This window comes from Psittacula echo, assembly GCF_963264785.1.
Source record: "Psittacula echo genome assembly, chromosome: Z".
NCBI classification, from domain to species: Eukaryota; Metazoa; Chordata; class Aves; order Psittaciformes; family Psittacidae; genus Psittacula; species Psittacula echo.
The window spans coordinates 79934713-79949404 of NC_137742.1; positions in this window are offsets into that span (position 1 = coordinate 79934713).

Below are 14692 nucleotides of genomic sequence, written 5' to 3' on the forward strand. Positions count from 1 at the left end.
AAATGGCCGTGGGTAGAACACACTCTGTGTATGTGCCAACATGGTGATCCCCATCACAATCAGCAGGCAGGTTCCAAGGGTACCCAGAGGCCATTCAAAACCTTCAGAACTCTCAAATGATGCTACTGTACTTGTCACTGGGGCTGGTGTAGCTGTTGTGCTTGAAGGCTCTCTCACCACCAGCTTCTCTTTTTCTGAGTCCAGATCTTCCTCCTCTGCCTTGCTGGAAAGTGCTGCGGGGTCTCCAGCATCCTCCTGCGGCTCAGGCTCACGGGGCTCGGCAGACGGCTGCTGGGGAATGCTCTCGGCCGCCGAGGGGCTGGGCTCGGCCGTGGGGCTCGGCTCCTCCGCCGCCTCCTCCCGCTGCTCGGCAGCCGCCTCCTTCCCGGCCTCCGGCCCCGCTCCCGCCGCCGCTTGGTCCCCGGGGCCGCTCTCCCGGGCCACTTCGGCCGCCGCCAGCTCCCGGGGCCGCTCCCCCTCGGCTCCCCGCAGCCTCACAAAGACGGGGCGAGGACGAGGGCCAGGACAGTGAAGAGCAGCGGGACGGCCAGGTACAAGTCCACGGCCACGTCCATCCCGCCCTGCTGCCGGAGCCCGCCCGCATTACAAGCCATTACCATAAAGTACAATGAAACAAGAACCTTAGCCCAAGGCCCACACTTGATAAACACTAACACAGCAAATACCGGCTCTAAGTAAGCTACAGCATACAGAAACTGTGACATCAAGAGAAACAACTTTGAGAGCCAATAAATCAGCATTGTGCCTCAGTCAGATCTGTTGTTATCTCAACCCTTCCTGCCCCACGTTGGGCGCCAAAATAGAACTGTCGTGGTTTAAGCCCAGGCCGTAAATCAGAACCACGCAGTCCACTTCCCCCCCCACCTTTCTTCCCTCCGCTCCTGGAGGGACGGGGAGGAGAATCAAAAGAATGCAACTCCCACGGGTTGAGATAAGAACAGTTTAATAACTAAGGTATAACACAAATCACTACTGCTACCACCAATAGTAATGATAAAGGAAATAACAAGGAAGAGAATACAACCGCTCACCAACCGGTACCTCACCCCCACCCTGCCATGATCCAGCCCTTCCGGGGACTCTCAGTTCTACATCCCTGGGCATGACGTGCTGTGGTATGGAATACCTCTTTGGCTAGTTTGAGTCAGGTGTCCTGTCCCTGCTTCCTCCCGGCCCCTCCTCCTCCCTGGCAGAGCATGAGACTCACAAAGTCCTTGCTCAGGGTAAACACTCTGACCAGCAACTGAAAACATCAGCTTTATCAGTATTATTCCCAGGTCGAAAGTCAAAACACAGCACTGCACCAGTAGAAAAAATGACTGCTACTGCTAAACCAGAACAGAGTTATATATTGGATTCCAAAACACAAATTCTTCTTCCAGAGCACCTTCCCAAATGACTTTTGACATTGAGGATAACAATAAGGAACCTCCATTTTGATTATCACTGTGCAGTAATTAATCCTACTGCAGAAACAATATATGCAGACACCTAAGAATGTGTGTAAACTGGTCCATGCTTGAGAGCACAGCTAGAAATAACTCATAGAAATTTAGTAAGTTAAAATGTATTTAAGTGTATACTTAGTATGTTAATAATATTTTGTTAGTATTAAGTCTGCCAGACCAAGAATCTCTGTAAAATTTCTGTGCTACACAGAATGTCTATAATTGGTTTATAAACAATTGATCCATGACTTTTATTAAGTATTTATAAATACACTCTGAATACTAAGACTAAGTCTAAATATTACTTACTTAAGCCAGGTAGATTGAGAACAACACTCTTGTTGCCACAATAGAGATAGAAAGAGAGTTTAGAAGATCCAAGACTCTCTCAACCTCAGTATTTATCTTCTGGTCAGGAATGGATTAGAACAATTTGAAGTTGATCTCCACTTCCCACCTGATCTGACAGATGAAAGAGATGTATATGAATGATAAAACCACCAGACTTATTTTCAATTTTTTTCAAATTTTTTCAATTTTTCAATATTACAAATTCCAAATCACACTGTAACTGCACCAAGGGATATGTACAGCAATGAATTTTGTACATCTGGAATTAAAATTCAGCTTTTCTTCTATGCCAGGGAGAAAGCATTCTAATATTTGTCAGTTTGCTAAAAAACAAACAAACAAACAAACAAAAGACCAACAACCAAAAAAAACCTGGGATGTGTGATGAAGCACTGTGCTACTGTATGAAAGTGGCATTTTCCTGCGGATCAGGCTGATGTAAATCCAGGATGAAGAATGCACAATGAAATGGGAGTTTTTTGACTGCCCCACAGGTGTAGTCAACAGCATATTAAATACAGCATGTGTTTTACAGACCTATGCCTGTTCTTTCAGCTTACCCTGGTCAGTATGTAACCCATCTGGAAGGTATTTGATAAAGAATAGAGGAACATGCAGAAATTCTTCCGTGCAGTACTTAACAGAGTGCACAATGAATGCAGTGGGCTTTGTGGGGGGGTTATGGCATGTGGAGGCTGATCCCAGAACAGCTGAGGTGAATAAATGCTGATGGGTATTCTTTTCAGTGTTAGGAGGCAGCAGGTTTAGAATAGACATACGAAAAAAGGAATTTTTTTTGTATATTGTTAAGTTGTAGAGCTCATTTTCTCATTTCAAACAGTGGAGAAGTAAGTTATAAACAGCTTTTAAAATGTGTTAGATGCATCTTTGGTTGTGTCCACATGAAGATGTCCATATAAATGCTCCCTGAGGACACGTGGCAGCATCCAGCTGCCAGCAGCTGGAAGGCTTTCCTGCAGCAGCAGGGAGTGCATTACCACCTTCTCTCTTCATCCCCTTCCTAGGCACCTGGTCACCATAACAGACAGGACCCTGGGCTGAATGGATCTGCTACTGACTATTTTTATGCTCATCTGTATAAAATAAAACTGATAAATGGCTCAGCTGCTCTGTAATAAATGTCATGTAAGACAGGTTGTGCTAGTGCAGGCCAGGTGTTGTATAGCAGCTGCAGGATGACACAGCCTCCTGATCTAACTCTGTTCTTCTGTTCCCATGCTGAAGGCCCTTGTAAAAGTCTCCTTTCACAGCTGCCTTTCAGGAATTATCTTAATTTGACCCGTGTTGGTAGCTGTTGGTACCAGTGGTTGGATCTACATGTGTTTTACCTTTAGAAATTTTTTCAAGGACGCACAGTTGCAAAGCTTGGACCTGTTTTTGTTCTTACATCTGACAACATTTCTCCAGAGGTGAAACAATGTACAACAGACAGTTTGCCAGCTCATGGCTTTTCTTCCAAATCCTAGCAGTCCCTCAGCTCCTGATTTTTTTTTTTTTTTTTTTTTTTTTTTTTTTTTTTTTTTTGGCAGCTCTCTGCTACTAGAATGCATGCTGTGCTTTGACAAAATTTTGTCTGGACATGGATAACAAATTGAGCAAAACCCATGCACAGTGTTTAGCATATGGTGAAATAATTTAGACGGCTGTTTACTACTATACCAAATAAAGCTGTTGTATGGGCAGTAAAGAAAGTTCTGAGCTTTCATTTTGGGAAAAGATATCTTGCTTTCAGAGACTTCTTCCTTTTTTGGATGCTGTTGTTCTTTATTTTCTACACACTGTTTTTGTATTACACTCTATAATAACACTGTGAAGAACGGCACTTGACAACCTAACTTAATTTACCCACAGAATAGCTTCTCTGGTAAAGGAACATCTGACGTAGAAACTATAACCACTATGACTGACAGGGTCAGCCTCAACTCAGTTTAGGTTTTTATAGTGTCTATTTCAAGTAAGCCTTGTTACCTTTTAGTATAGCAGGATGGGTAATATTTTTGCTTCTTCTGTCCTTCTGATTTTGACAGGATTTTTTACTGTGTGTAATTGTACACTGATGAACTAGTTTGGACATGAATAGCCCATGCACTTTCCTATTAGTTTGAGGATGATTATTTTCTCATGCCTATAGTAAAGCTAAGACCTTGTCACTTTTTCTTTCCCATAGTTCTCTCAGTGTCCATCTAGGTCCAGGAATACGTGTAACTGGAGCTGGGTTGCGGTAGAGTATTACCACACTAGCCCTTCAACCCCAAGTCCCAATTTCACATAGAGGTGTCAATTAGAAATAATCTTGCTTTCTAACTTGCCCTATTTTTCCACAAGATAAAAAAACACCATGCAGCCTGATATGGGTGTCCGTGCTCACCAGGTAGATGCACAGGGGCTGGGACAACAAAGAACGAGTGGGTCTAGAATGAAGTGCTGCACCTGAGGTTTGCAGGAACACTTCAAGTGTTGTGCTGTGCACGATCCTTTTTCCTGCTTATGAGCACAAAATTCACCACCTAGCTGGAAAGCAGTTCTACTAGAAGTTGAAGAGTTCTACTCCTGTAACAGTATATTCCGTGTATGGAAAGTTTTACAGCATTTAGTCCTTTCTTCTGTTCATTCGTTTGTTTTTAAAGTCTTCTCATTGTGTTGTGGTGTGCTACTTCTAAGCTGGCAGCTGGCATTCTCTGGGCAAGAGAGCACAAGACTAAATATCTATTGCAAGCGTGTTGCTGTACTAGCAGCTGAGAACTGATTACTGCTCCACAGCCAGCAAATAGGTGTAGATGTAACAATTATTAGCAGTTTCATTCTGTTCCTGTAGTTTCTTCTATTGTAAGCAACAATCAGCAGCTGAAAAGGAACAAAAAGGAAGTACCTTTTCATACAACACCTAGCTGTGTGGTGCAACCCATTGCCATGGGGTATCATAGAGGCAAAGGGGATGAATGGGTTAAATCCGGTTAGATTAATGAATAGTAAATCCACCTGTGGCAACGAAAATATGATTGGAATGCAAACCATAGCCAAGAAGACCCTAAATTTAAACTGCTGGAAGATATAGTGTTGTGCCAGGATTTCTCCATGCACCTGCTGTTTTATATCCACTTCTTCCTCTAGCTGGGGACAGGTTACTGTATTAGATAGACCTTTGGTCTGACCTGTTATGGTAATTCTTTTGTTTTATGTCTTCTAAGATTTATTTTTTTAATCATAGCTTTTGTGAACAACTGTACACAGTAAAGCTTTTATTTAGTTTCCAGGAAATGTGGGATCTGTCTAAGGACTGAATTTAGCATGGAAAATGTTCATTCAGAGATATTAAAAGTTTATGACAATTGTAAACATCAACACAAAGATGATAGGATCGTTTCCTGATGTTCTTTCTGGGTTTTGGTATCATAAGTCCTTAAGGTATTTTCATAACTTTTTTGTTATTTATTTGTTTTCTGATTATGCTTCTGCTCAGTGTCACAAGCCCTGCATGCCACCTCCTGAAAACAACAATATGGTGCTAGAGAAGGTTGTGAGATAAATGGTTCCAGTCTTAATATACAAGTTATTATTTGATGTTGTTTGTTATTTATTACTATTTAAAACCCAACTTTTTCATTTTTTCCCTCCTTTACATATATCTGAACAGAAATAACACTAGACGAATAATTTAAAATTGGCCTTGTTAAAAGCATGTTTGATATGTGGCAGACAGCTTGCCTTTTTGCAGGTTTACTTTTTTTCTTAATAGTCACTGACCCATGCCAGTACATTAAGTTTCCTCAAAACTATTATTGCCAGATTGTCAAAGTGGCTTTATTACTTTGTTTTTTAAAAAGATGCAAAGTAAAATGATATGCTCTTAGAATTGTTCAGTCAGTTACACTTTAAAGCTCTCTTATCAATGACTTGCAACATATAATATTATCAATTCATTACACATAATTTTACTCCTCATTTGATTGTAAGCTTAGAGCATTAAGAGTCTGTATTGGCCAATTTAAGAAAGCCAGTTTGTTAGTTATTTCATTGAATACAAATTAGAGATATCTCTTTCTCAGTGTATTTGGTTTCAGGTCTTTCAATCACTTACTGGTTTATTCAGTTTTACATCCCTTCTGAGTAGTAATTACAATAAATGTAAATGTATCCACACTGCTAAATTAGAAACAGTGACAACTGGCAACTGACATGGAAAAGGCTGAGGTGCTCAACAGTGTTTTGCCTCTGCGTTAAACAGTAATCTCTCTTCTTCACACCTCTCAAAACCTTGAAACTCAAGGTAGGGACTTGGGGAATTAAGTCCCTCTTATTGTGAGTGCGATCAGATTCCAGATTACCTGAAGAACCTGAACACACATAAGTCAATAGGATCCAAAGAGATGCCTCCCAGGGTCCTGAGGGAGTTGTCTTTTGTAGTTGTCAAGCCTTCATCATATCTGAAAACCTGTACCAGTCAGGTAAAGTCCCAAGTGAAAGGAAAAAGGGATACATCATGTCCATTTTTTAGAAGAGTGAAAAGGAGGACCAGGGAGAAGGACTTGAGGGTATTGGTCGATGAGAAACTGAACATTACCCAGATTCTGTGTGCACGCACAGCCCAGAAAGCCAGCCGTATCCTGGGCTGCATCAAAAGGAGCGTGACCAGCAGGTCAAAGGACTTTGCTCTCTTGAGACCTCACTCGGAGTATTGTGTACATTTCTGGTTTCCTCAACATAAAAAGGACATGGAGCTGTTGAGTCGAGTCCAGAGGAGGGCCGCAAGGATGATCAGAGGGCTTGAGCACCTCCCGTATGAAGACAGGCTGAGAAAGCTGGGGTTGTTCAGTTTGAAGAAGAGAAGGCTGTGTGGAGACCTCATAGCGGCCTTCCAGTATCTGAAGGGGGCCTATAAGGATGCAGGGGAGGGATTCGGCATTAGGGACTGTAGTGGTAGGACAAGGAGTAACAGATTCAAATTGAACAGGGGAAGTTTAGATTGGATATAAGGAAGAAATTCTTTACTATGAGGGTGGTGAAGCACTGGAATGGGTTGCCCAAGGAAGCTGTGAATGCTCATCCCTGGCGGTGCTCAAGGGCAGGTTGGACAGGGCTCGGGTGACATGGTTTAGTGTGGGGTGTCCCCGCCCATGGCAGGGAGGTTGGAACTAGATGATCTCAAGGTCCTTTCCAACCCTAACTATTCTATGAATCTGTGATTCTATGGGAACTAGTAACAAGTCAGCCTCACCTCTGTGCCCAGAAAGATCAGGCAACAGATGTCCTGGAAGACAACCAATATGGCTTCACCAAAAGCAAGTTGTGCTTGACTAATCTAGTGGCATTCTATGACAGAGTGACAGCATGTGTGGACAAGACGAGAGCTATGAAGGTCATCTACCTAGAATTCTGTAAGGCCTTTGATATGGTCCTACAGATTATCCTTGCCTCTAAATAGGAGAGATATGGCTTTGACAGATGGACTGATAGATGGACAAGGAATTGGCTGGATGGCAAAGCCTGAAATATTGCACACCGTGGTTCAATGTCCAAGGAGAAATCAGTAATGAGTTGTGTCCTTCAAGGTCCCGTACTTGGACCTGTACTGTTTAATGTCGTCATCAGTGACATGGACAGTGGGATCGAGTGCACCCTCAGCAAGTTTGCCCGCAGCACCAAGCTGTGTGGTGCAGTTGACATGATGGAGAGATGGGATGTCATACAGAGATGGAAATGGAAAGGCTGGAGAAGTGGGCTCATGCGAGCTCATGAGGTTCAACAAGGCTGAGCGTGAGATGCTGCACCTGGTTGGGGCAATCCAAAGTACAAACACAGGCTGGGTGGAAAATGGACTGAGAACAGCCTTGAGGAGAAGCACTTGGGGGTCTTGTTTGAGGAGGAGCTTCCCATAACCCAGGTTCAGTGTGGGCGTGGGCCCAGGAACCACACGTGTGCTGGGAAACATAGAATCATAGAATAATTAAGTGTTGGAAAGGACCTTAAGATCATCTAGTTCCAAACCCCTGCCACGGCAGGGGCACCTCACACTAGATTGAGCTGCCCAAGGCTCTGTCCAACCTGGCCTTGAATGCTGCCAGGGGTGGGGCAGCCACAACTTCTCTGAGCAACCTGTTCCAGGGCCTCACCACCCTAACAGTAAAGAACTTCCTTATATCTAACCTGAACTTCCCCTGTTTCAGTTTGAACCCGTTACCCCTGGTTTTATCACCCAGTCCCTGATGAAGAGTCCCTTTCCATCATCCTTGTAGGCCCCCTTCAGATATTGGAATGTTGTTATAAGGTCTCCAGGAATCGAAGGGAATGTGAGCAACAGGTTGATTCTCCCCCCCTACTCTGCTGTCATGAGAACCCCCCCCCCCACAGTCCTGTGTCCATCTCTGAGACCCAACCTCAGGAGAAGGGCCATGAAATTGATCAGAGGAATGGAGCACCTCCCCCATGAAGTAAGGCTAAAGGACTTGAGATTGTTCAGCCTGGAGAAAAGAAGGCTCTGAGGAGACCTTTTCAACCTTCCAACAGGTAAAGGGGTTTTACAAGAAAGACAGAGAGACTTTTCACAAAGACCTGTAGTGACAGAACAAGGGGAGACAAATCTAAACTGTAAAAGGGTAGACTTAAAATGAATATAAGGGAGAAATCTTTTACAATGAAGGTGGTGAGGCTCTGGCACAGGTTGCCCAGAAAAGCTGTGGCTGTCGTATCCCTGGCAGTGTTCAAGACCAGGCTGGACAGGTCTTGGAGCAACCTGGTCTAGTGGAAGGTGTCCCTGTCCATGGCAGGGGCGGTAGGATTAGATTAATTACCTTTAAATATCCATTTCAACTCAAGCCACTCGTTTATTCTGTGATTATAAAAATGACTTTTTAAAAGCAAGACAGTGTGTTAGAAATACTGAAATGTTAAGAATAAGTATGAACAGGAAAAGCAGTATTTTCTTTTCAAAGAAAGATGGCTCATTTGTCAGTCTGAAAAGTTCAGATAGGTATGAGAACAAGAACAGTGTAAGACAATCCTTAGGAAAATCCTTAGGCATTTTTTAACTGCCTGTTTTGGGGTCTTTGGGGCAGTCAAGATCAGAAGACAGTGATTTTTCTTGTTGAAAGAAACACTGTAAATACTGAGAAGCTAATCAAGTTTTTTTCGAGTTTACCTTAATAAAACTGAAAGAAGAATAGATTTTTTTTGAGATTAGTGTTTTGTGCTGTATACTATGTAATTTTAACCGTTATTATTATATTTGCCATGATCTGTTGCTTTTGTTAGTAATAATATTCTGGGGGTTTTGCATTACAAATAGACAAAGATCACACATAAATGCAATAAGTTGTATCTTCCAGTAACATTATGAAGAATATGAGGAGGGCAAGGTTTTATTTAACAAGGTCATGGAAGGTGATGTCTCCGTAATCAGGACATAAGCTGGTTTAGCTATAAGGATGAATAGATAAAACAGTATATTTGAGATTTTTACTTACACTGGAAGAATGAGCACACTTAATTAAAGCCTAGAATTTAAACTGTAGGAAGAGGACCTAGCCAAAAAGAATGCCCAAATTATCAGGATGACTAACAGGACTGGGGTGGTTTCCACAGTAACTGAGAAGAAAACGATAAACCTGTGTCGTGGTTTAAGCCCAGGCCGTAAATCAGAACCACGCAGTCTACTTCCACCCCACACCTACCCAGAGGGATGGAGAGGAGAATCGAAAGAATGTAACTCCCACAGGTTGAGATAAAAAAAGTCCAGTAACTAAGGTATAACACAAATCACTACTGCTGCCACCAATAATAATAATGATAAGAGAAATAACAAGGGGAGAGAATACGATACCGCCTGCCGGAAATGAGCCCGACAGAAAAGAGAGCGTGCTCTTCCAGGTAGCTCCCAGTTACATCCCCCGGCATGACGTGCTGTGGTATGGAATACCTCTTTGGCTAGTTTGGGTCAGGTGTCCTGTCCCTGCTTCCTCCCAGCTTTTCCTCCTCCCTGGCAGAGCATAAGACTCACAAAGTCCCTGGTCAGGGTAAACATTCTGACCAGCAACTGAAAACATCGGCTTTATCAGTATTATTCCCAGGCCGAAAGTCAAAACCACAGCACTGCACCAGCTACTAAGAAGGAGAAAAAGTGACTGCTACTGCTGAACCCAGGGCAACCTGACAGCCTGAATTCAGGCACTTGCAACGTTTGTGGCTTGGTTTTGTTTTGTTTAAAATAAATAAACTGTGATTAAGGCCTGGATCAAAATAACAAGCTTCAAGTAATTTAAAAGAAAAATAAATACATTAGTTCAGATGTTGCAATAAAACATAAAAAAACCCCATGAGAACCCATTCTGATTTTTGAGAAAATTCCTATGATTTAGCGTTTGTATTTGTAAATGGTGGGACACCCGAGTGGACACAAAGATTAGGAGATTTCTTTGACCATGTTAATGTTACCCTGAGAACTGGACATCCAGAAGGATGGAGATTACACTTGGACTGATACTCGTTGAATCCTTTTTGAATCTGTTAGTGTTTGGCAGTATCCTGAGACAAAGATTCCATCTGCTTATTTTCATGACGCATTTGGTTTCTTTTGCTTGTTCAAAATCTGCTTTTCTGAATGCCTGCTCATTCACAGGCTGAAAAACTAGAAATTTTTCTCTGAATATCACACTGTACTCTGAATGGCTGAGCAGAACTTTGCTGATTCCTAACCGGTTATTTCTTTCTTCATAGAAAATGGGTCCCTGAACTGGATCATACTTTTGTCCAGTTTTGTGCCACGGCCCTACCTTGCGCTATAATACCGTTCTGTATGGAGTGTGGAAGTGACTAGATTTGAAGTAATATTGAGTTTGTTCAGGATTTCACAAAATAATTTTATGCTACTTGACACATAGTTTGATTCTCACATTCATTCTTAATAATTTTTAACATTACATTTGACTTCTGTAATGCTTTTCAGCTTTTTCAGAGAGCTCTTCCCCAAGAAGTACTAATGAATAGTCAAGGAATAGGAATGTTTATGAAGACCAACTTTTTGCCCATGTGATGAGTCACAAAAACGACAAGGCAAAAGAGATTGTGTCATTGGAACTAAAAATATTTAGTGTGACTAGGAAAAGTATGAACTGGAAAAGGTCATTAATGATTAACAGAGTTTACCGAGATGCAGGTAGGATTGGGACTATCAAGGCTGGACTCGGAGAAGATTGATTTCTTCACACAATGAAAGTAAAGGCCTCATTATTTTATCTCAGCACAGAAACAGAAGAGAGAGAGCACTGACTATGAAAAAAAAAGTAAAAGGAATGGGACTCTGTTATTTGTTTAAATGCAGAAATGAAAGCTAATAAGTTGTCCTATTTGACTCAAAGTACTGTATACTGGCTTTCCAGAGAACAGATCCATTCAAGCTTGTGATCTGACCTGGTACAGGACAGTCCTCACACCAGCAGGAACTTTTCCAAACTACAGACTTCCATTGCACTGATCTACTGTAGCAATAAAATCACTTGGCAGTAAGGAAAATTCAATATTGCCAAAGCCAGAAACTTCGAAACAGTCATGTCTAAACTGTCTGGAACCCAATAATGGGAGAGGAAGAGCAAAGGAACCAGCCAGCCAAAAAACCTGAACCACCAGGAGTGGTATTTCTGCTATACTCAGGGCTAGATGCAATATTTGCTTTATGCTGAAACATTATTTTAGTAGCACATTGTACCTGCTTCAATGCTTCTTACACTTACAGGCAATAATCAATGCACTAAAAATAATTCTAAAGTATGTATTGCTAGTGGGGAAGAGAGATCTCGTTGTCACTGTTTCTTTTGTGAAAGCTTCAGTTAGTGAAAAATAACATAATTATCTACAGAGATGTGTTCATCAGTGTATTTCTACTATATATAGTGTGATTTCATCCTTTTGCTTCCTTCTCTCCAGAACACAGTTATGTCAGAAATGCTAGAATACATTTAGTTAATTAACAAATTTATGAACTACTTTTATCCCATTCCAGTAGTGAAAACATGAGTTGCCTAATTAAATAGAGTTAAGATGCTGGATTTTTTTTCTAGTATGATATGGATGTCCTGAAGAAAATCAGTATTTATTGCAGTAATTATCGTTTTCTTTTGGGCTGTTTTAAAACTATTTGCAAACACTTTAGTTCTGAAGTTAAGCAATTTGTGTTAAGCAGTGCCATCAGTATGTAGAGCTACTGTGGATGTTAGATAAGCAGACTGGCAGGTAAGGTATTATACAGTATCACATTAAAACTAGGTGGTTATATTATTAGTATTAGTACTTTCTCAAATTGCATGCCTTTTTAAAATAAAATGAAATACACTATTACTTGCCCTCTTTTAGCAGACGTACTTAACGTTTTAGTTATGAAATATTTGATGGGAAAGCTCACTGGGGAGATTCTTGGTACTTGAAATCAAGTTCACTTTTAAGGTGGAGAAGGAATATTAATAATTGCAATAAAGGTAATACGATACATCTTTAGCAATAAGTAAGCCTATGACAGCATGCTTATTACCACAAATCAGACTAAAGGCTCTATTCATGGATGAATCATGTCCCGTTTACCCTTCATTTTTATATAGCGTAATTTTAATGGAAATATCTTTTCATGTGTCTTTTGTGTAACATGTTCCAACATTGCATTCAGTCCTCTGTTTGGCTTAAGCATGTAACAATACCTTTTTTGAAATCAAAGGAATACAAAGGAAAAAAAGAAAAAAAGAAAAAAAAAGAAAAAAAAAAAAAGAAAGAGGTGCTAAGCATGAGTAAAATAGAGAGAAAACTTTAAATGAGTTTGTGAAAATTTTTTACTGAAAATCTCTGACTTACAAGTCTACTTTATGATTTCAATTCCCAGCATAATTTAGCCAAGGAGACTATGAGAGAACTTGTGTGATGTTGGGCAACTAAAGAATCTGCACAGGCTGAAATAGATGGAGGAGGAAAGGGATCCTCCTCCCTTAGATTCTTTTTCATATCCCATTCTTCATAATTTGTCTTATTTTCTTTGAATTTTTTTCAAACCTTATTATCATAGCCCTTTACATTAAGGATGGGTTGGATATAAATATATCCAACGTATTTAGCCTGTTACTAGGTAAAGGCAGGAATTAGACTAGAATTTGAGATAGAGACAGAAACAAACCCAGAATTATATAATTCTTCGTGTCTGACTCGTGGTCATGATCCAATATATATTTTTTAAAAAATATTATGTCCTAATTTGAAATATTTTTAATTTTTTTTTTTTTTTGAGAGAATTCATTTTCATGCTCATTAACCTTGTGAACTGGACAATGCTTGGTTTTAATTTATAATACATACAGAGTAACACAATTTTCATGGCATGAACACTACTGGGCTTTGTGAACCCACAACAGAGGATCAGATTATTTTCCATGCAGCAAGTCACTTCCATGTGTGTCTTTATCCTCCCCATTTCCATATCAGCTCTATTTTCCTCCATGTTGCTTTTCTTTTGTGTTCCTTCCAGACTGGACCCTTTCTGCCCCAGAGGGCTCCTCTACCTGCCATTTGCATCTGGGCCATAAATATTTTATATAGCCCACAATGCTTTATGCATATTTTAACTGAACAATGCCCATTTTGTGAATTGTCTGTCAGTATGATGTATGCCTGGTTATGGCCATGAAAAATGTGTTCAGTATTGCAATAATATCAAAATATCAATTGGCCGTTCAAATTTGGTCAGTTTTCCTGACAGCTTTAAAAAAGTAAAAACAGTTCTGAGTTTCCTGAACTAGGACAGCTTCTGAAGAGATGTGACAAATTGTGTCACTTTTCAGGAGTCTGCATAAATATGTATGGTTGTTCTGCTGAGTCTTACTGGCAACCAGACGAGGTGGGTCTCATTAGCTTCAAATCAGTAGGGTAAAAGGTAGACATCCAAAATGAACTTATGTCTGCTCACCATGATGAGAAGCTTAAACACTCAGACTATGTTAAATATTTGTAAGCAATGCTCCAGGAAGCACTATCATACAAAAGAAATAACAATTCTTTCATAGCTATTTAGCAATTCATATGTTCATATAACTATGCTGTATTTCAAGCACCACAAGTTTTTGCACAATTTGACACTAAGATCTAAGAGAATCATCCTTATGTCATCGAAAATAAATGGCCTGCTGGTTGGAGAGGCACAAGGTATTACCAAACATTTCAGCCATGCATCAATAAACAGTTTTCTGTGTGATCACTGGCACTGTGTAAAAGTATGGCCATTTCTAAAATAAGTGGTGGGAATGGTAGAACCTGAGGACCTGAACTGTATCTTTTAGGAGAGAAATAAAAGATAAGACTCTCAATCGTGGTTTTACTATGCATACTAGCATTTGGAGCAGTTCTGGTAGGGTTGTGTGCTTTTTCACTGCTTCATTCTAAGAAGTATTTGTGCAGGTTGTGGAAGGGATAACGTGATAAACAGGGGCCAGTGCCCTACGAAAACTCTACTCTTATTTAAAAAAATCAGAACATCCATGAGGACTCATATTACCTTCTCCTTAAAAAACTTCAATTTGCCATGTAAAAAAATGCCACATACAGCCACAAATGTCCCTCAAAAAATGAACAAAACAGGAATAATTATACTGGTTGCTCATGTAAATTGTTTTGTTCTCAATCAAATGAGTATGACTGTGTTTTCTTTGCTTGATGTTATGTGTGATTTTTAATACTTATTTAATACTTAGTATCCTCGCAACAAACTCCTCATTTCTTTCAATGTGGCTTCATTGTATTTAGAGGAATTTCACAAAGTGCTGTGTCTAAACCAACAGTTTCTGGATAGGGATTTTTTATTGTAGTTATAAACCTCAAAAAACCTTGCC